This window comes from Centroberyx gerrardi, chromosome 20, assembly GCF_048128805.1.
Source record: "Centroberyx gerrardi isolate f3 chromosome 20, fCenGer3.hap1.cur.20231027, whole genome shotgun sequence".
NCBI classification, from domain to species: Eukaryota; Metazoa; Chordata; class Actinopteri; order Beryciformes; family Berycidae; genus Centroberyx; species Centroberyx gerrardi.
In genome coordinates, this window is record NC_136016.1 from 7882418 (window position 1) to 7888417 (window position 6000).

Below are 6000 nucleotides of genomic sequence, written 5' to 3' on the forward strand. Positions count from 1 at the left end.
GTTTTTCAGAGGCTTTTGAGCTTCATTCATGTGTGTGGCGGCAGTTGCTCCACATAGCAAACATGAGATACTATTGGAACAAAAAAACAAAACAAAAAAAATCTGTTGTGATTGCAAGGCTGTCATGCTCTCATCTCTGTGGCCTGCTGTGTGGGCTGTTCTGTCTGACTCTCAGCCTGGTATTTGTGTTAATTTACTTAGCATGGTTTGGGAATGGGATGAAGGGATGAAGATGAAAAGAAACATTCATTCCACTGCCATGTTATTAGTTTAAACCATAGTCATGTGCTAGTTTTATTCTTACAAATTCTTTTGCCTCTTGGCATTTCACTGAAATTTGAATTTCATAAAAAGAGATACATGTCTGTGCCATGGTACTGTTAATGGCAGGAAATGGTAAATTTAAATCAAATGTATACTGTACATTTCCAAATTGTTATGCATTTACCTATAAATGCATTATGTTTCCCACTGTTATGGTAAAGCCACATATTTCCCATGGTAAATTTGTCAAGTTTCATCACAGCAGGATGTTTGTGCGTTAATAAATCAAATTCACTTCATCTTCCCAACGTGATCCAACCAGGAGACGATTCTCATGCCAGTCCAGGGGGCAAATTTGAGGTTGGCAGGAACTTTCAGGCTTATTCAGTTAAGTTCATTAACTTGCGTACCGTAACTATGAACATGATATACAGAAAAGGATGAAAACCATAGGCTGTGGTCAACATGTTTTCACCCACGTTAACAGGGGCACATGTTTACTAGAATTACTTTCCCACTTGTAAGGTTGTAAATGTATTCATTTACTGCTGAAGGTGGGCATTGTCCTTATTTATATTTCCCTTCAAATATTGGAGTACAGGCAAAAATATTTTATTCATTAAGGTATTTCATATGATATCACATACTGGTAGTTGCAACCCATGTAGATCTGTGATATAATAGTTCTATAAATTAATTAGAACAAAAGTTACACTTACTTATCTGCATGCACAATATCATTTGAAGCAGTTTCTGATGTTTAGATTGTTTCACAATTGCATATTTTGTAAATATTTTATGGAAGGCTATACAAGAAGCAAGGCAAAATGAAATATAATCTAAGAATAATATCTGTATATATAATATCTGTCTGATAATATCTGTATCTGAATATAGCCTATGTTGTAAATAAAAAAAAGGATACTGCAAAACAGTATGATGTGGATCAAAATGTATGATAAATTAGGTTTATTGTACTTATTAAAAGTTATGTTTTAAGCTTTTAATCACTTCATGGCTATATATAATGTTTCGAAATCAACTTTTTTCCACATCCAAAAAGCTGTTCACCTTTTTGTATCCACAGGTTAACTGCCATTTGTCTTCTGTCACAAAGCATCTCTGTGTAATTCTTCATCTACAAAATACATTAGCATCCAGTCAAACCAGAGAGCTGGATGTCAATTTCACTTCAGGCAACCTATAAATAAGACCAGATCAGAGCTGGGAAAACTGCAAGATGAAAATATAGTTGGTGGCACTTTCCATGGAACTAACTAACTAATTAAACAACTAATTCAGAATTCACTGTTAACCATTAACTATAAATAGGAATACAATTCTCTTTTTCTCAAATAGCACGGAATGATATATTTTTTTCCATTTTCAATATGTGGAAAAATCAGATCCTTCTTAAAATGAAGCAGAAATAGGCTTACTTCTCAGTGTGTTCCTGTTAATTCAATGAAGTTCATACTCTATGCATTCTACGGTGGAGACAGAATTAAACTGCAGCAGTTGGGAGAGGTTTAAGAGATGGGCCAAAACTGCGCTAGAGATTTTTGTTCATTTTCATATTTTTAATTAACAGACTTTTTCTACCGTCTTCCATCAGTGAATGAGTCTTTTTTCATTTATTTGATGTACTTTATCTCCTCCAACCATTCATATACAACCTCAGTGGATTCTGGGACTTAAGGATCAATCTTTTGGCCACCAGAGAAGCATAACTAATGACAACATTAGAGTGGCTTTGCGAGCGTGGCCATCAAATGTCGATCAACCAAGCAAGAAATAATGTTGGATTTTTGAAATCTGCATGAATAAACATTTATGTTTAGAATCAGCTGAACTAAACTGGGAGGCGTTCAATTTAGAAAGATTTTGGAGGTGAAGTGTCGATGTGCTTGCATAACATACTGGTGTACTAACTATTTTTTTTCTGTAGATTCAGGCCAGGCATTGCTTTCTTTTTCCAGCCTCTAGTGGAGTGAATGACTGTGCCACACAAGTCGTCTTTGGGATGCCATCTCATTTAAGTGACATTTCAGGACACTCATAACCGTCAGACCCATTAGCATCTCCCTAATTACTGCGCCCCTAACCCCAGACTGGACAGCAAACACATGGACAGCGAGCCCTGGGTTTGGCCCACTGGCATTTGGCCCCAATAGCAAGCGCCCACATAAAAGCACACCCATCTCTCTTCATTAAAGAGCTTTCTCCCATTTGCTTTTAATGAATGGAGCTTTCATGACAAGTGTGACTGACAATAACTATTCGCTGCTTGGATGGAGAATGCGTTGGCCCAGTTTGTATTGAGGAAGAGCCCCATATGTTGCCATGAGGGTCAGCAAAACTCTCATAGGTTGTATTGTTTTGATTTATAGATTAATGGCTGTATTCTTTGTATTTGCAATTGTTAAGTTTGATTTTTAAGTGTCAATTTTTGTTATCATTTATGCTGTTGTTCGCCCAGCATCATGACATTTGATATAGAGAATTTACAAATTTCAAACCAAAATATATTACAAAAATATACTTTACTGCAGTACTTTCCTGTCCCATTTATGGCTCTTTCATTCCACAGCAGTATTGTTGGGTTGAGTCTTACTGTAACTGCCTCTCAGTGCTGCTAGTGCAGTGGGACACAATCCACTGTGTAAATAGTGTTTGATATAATATGGTCTTTGTTTCCCACTTTGTCAAGCCATTAAGAATTTGTGTATTTACTGTATTTTCTGACAGTTGACCACTTTTGGTGCATACAGTACACAAACACATAGTACACATGCTGGGTTGATAGCAGCTCAGTATTAGCTGTAAATCAAGCATCTCTGGAGCTAGTAGGTGTTAAGTACCTTGTTGAATAGCACATGTCAGTGTTGTAGCATCTTTTGGGTAACATAAGAAGTCAGGTTCACATTCTGGCACTTCCTTACCGGTTGGTCTCTCCAGGAGTCAGTTCACAGCTGGTTCCGGTCCACTTCATGGACTTTACACTTGCTGGTTCTGTTAGTCCTTTAAAAGCCAGTGCATTCCTCCACTCTGTAAGCCTGCAGTCCTGGGATTCAAAGCGGCGACCTTCCCACTGCGAGCTCTGACCTCAAGACTACCGCCACCCCAGGCTTTGAGCTCCTCCCCTGTTTTGAGCACCCAGAGGCCAAGTTTTGTAGCTACGCTCAATTTGCCTGCAATATAAACACCATGATTTACTTAATAGAGAATAAGTATACAACGAGAATGATGAGGATTCATACTGGCAGCGGCATTTTGCCCTCTGACTAATCTGGCCTGCTAAATTGTAAGTAACTGTGTTGAACTTGTGTCCTCCAGCAAGCAGAGATCAGAGTTCGGCATTCTGCCTTAATCACAGATCACATCTTGTTATGCTGAGTGGATACTGGAAGATCCTGGTGTGGTTGTCTCATCATTTACTTTTTAGGTGGGCTTGCATTTGATTGCAGACAAAGCTAAATGATCTACATAGTGAATAGAGGCATGCAATGTGCTCTTCACTTGACTACATAATTTGAAAGATAGGCCATCAATATCCAGACTATGCTTCATATAATACCTTTGTATAAGACTTTTGTAATTAAAATGTGATTAAATACAGAAGATGATAATGTTTCTGCTGCCTTTCCTTTGTTTCTGCCTTTGTTGAAAGAAAGTCACAGTTTTTAGCATTTGAAGTGGAATATACATGTTTGAAGCTATAATTTGCTTATTAACATCTGAACTATTCAAAAACTCTTCTGCAAGCCCTCAGCAAAGTTGTCCATATATCTCACAATAACTTTTACAAATCTCCAAATTTTCCATTGTATAGGCTATATCAGTTCAGACAATCTTTGTGATACACTTTCCAATGCAATATAAAATACACTTACATTTCAATTCTGCAGGTTAAAAAATGTAACCTATCTCACATGTTAGGTATCTGTTGTGCCTCGTTTATGCTTTGTTGAGCACACCGTTGCTTCAGTTTGTGCAAACTCTGATGTGAAAGAAGCTCTTGGCATTGTTTCTCAAAAGGAGCACAAACAGCCAAATATGTGTTTAGTACATGTCTTGCTCTGTAGATTAATGACATTAACGAAGTTTCCATTAGCACAGCGATGGGGGGAGACAGAGGCGTCCATGCGTAAAGCCACATGACTGAATCACTGATAAGAGAAAATGAAACACATCTCTATGGGCCAAGAGGGGCCAGGAAACGCCACTCCAAATTAGCCCGCGGCCCAATTTGTTGTTACTTCATTAACCGACCAGCATCTGTAGAGTAGGGGGGGCCGAAGGGGGGGGGGAGGTTGTGACCCATCCTTTGCCTAAATTCCCCAGGCCGCCTTTACTGGCCGTCTGAAAAAGTTCCCTGTGCAGGCTGCAGACAGGTGGCCGGGGGAAGAGGATCGATCCGGCACAAAACCAAGGTGACAAGAGCTCCATCAGGCGATATTGTTCACAAGCAAAAGTTCAGTGATGGTCATGTGGTTGTGAATTCAAAGGATCTGGAGCATGTCAGTGAGGTGGCATCGAGTGTTGAGGCTGTTTACTCAGCTATGGACTGGGTTTTTATGGAAAATTGAGAGAATAAACTTCAGTTGTTTTGTTGCATAATCTTAATGCTGATATTTTCTGTGAGTCTTCCATTGTTTGGCGACTTATTCAGAGGTTATCAGATGACTGTAAGTTTTCATAGCACTGTCCTTTTTAGAGTAACTTAGAAGGTTGCAGATATAATACGGTCCTTGTTGTTCGCAACCCCGCTCATCAGTTCACCCCCTTTGCACTCTGTTGGTAACTTTATTAAAGTATACAGTTTCAGATGCAGTTTGGTTACACAGCACACCAGCAAGGACTAGTGCATTACTGCCTCCGAAAAAGTGTTTGAAAAGTATTACATTTGTTTTATTGACTTGTGCTTACTCTTGCATTAGAGCCGTGTGGAGAAAATAAACTCTTACTGTAAACTGGAAGTGTTATTGCTGAGCCTGTCTCTGTCTGTACACACAATAAAAAATTTTTTACTGTTGGGACAAGAGACACTTTCCTGGTCTTAATCTGTGAGCACACAGTAAAGGGAAGTATTTAAGCGACCTATTGATGCCTATACTTGACACTTAGACTTTCAGCTGCAAACGACGCCTGATGCAATAGCAGGCAAGGCAATAAGTCGCCTACAACAGAGAGCGGATAATTGTGTGCTCTAATTCTTACAATGTCCCCAGAGTCCTTTGTAAAAATGTCAAATTTGCCACAAAACAGCAGTCACATTATGCTGTTATAGGAAACAGTGTTTTTATTCACAGGGTAACCAGAGACAGTAACTCGACCTTTGAACTCAAGCTCAGATAACAAAGCCTGACATAAAGCTTGCCTTGTCATCGACTGACGTTGAAACCTGTGAATGTGAAACCCTAATAAGCAAAACTTAGACAAAAATAAGTAAAGATATATACATTATAAGATTGATTATTAAACAATAATGATGTAGCTACTTCATCCAACATCTAAAAATGTGATCTTGGATGAAGAGCGAAAGATGAAGAGGGTGAAGAGGCAGCACAGCAGTAGTGAGGAGGCATGAGGTGGATGTGTGGAGGTTCAGGAGGAGGAACAGGGGCATTTTCTGCTCTTATCTGCTCATGGAACTGGCCGTCTGGGATGGCTAGTTTCTTATCTGCCATGGCCCACTAATATCCACTGGGGACCAACACCGCTTGGCACCCTGAA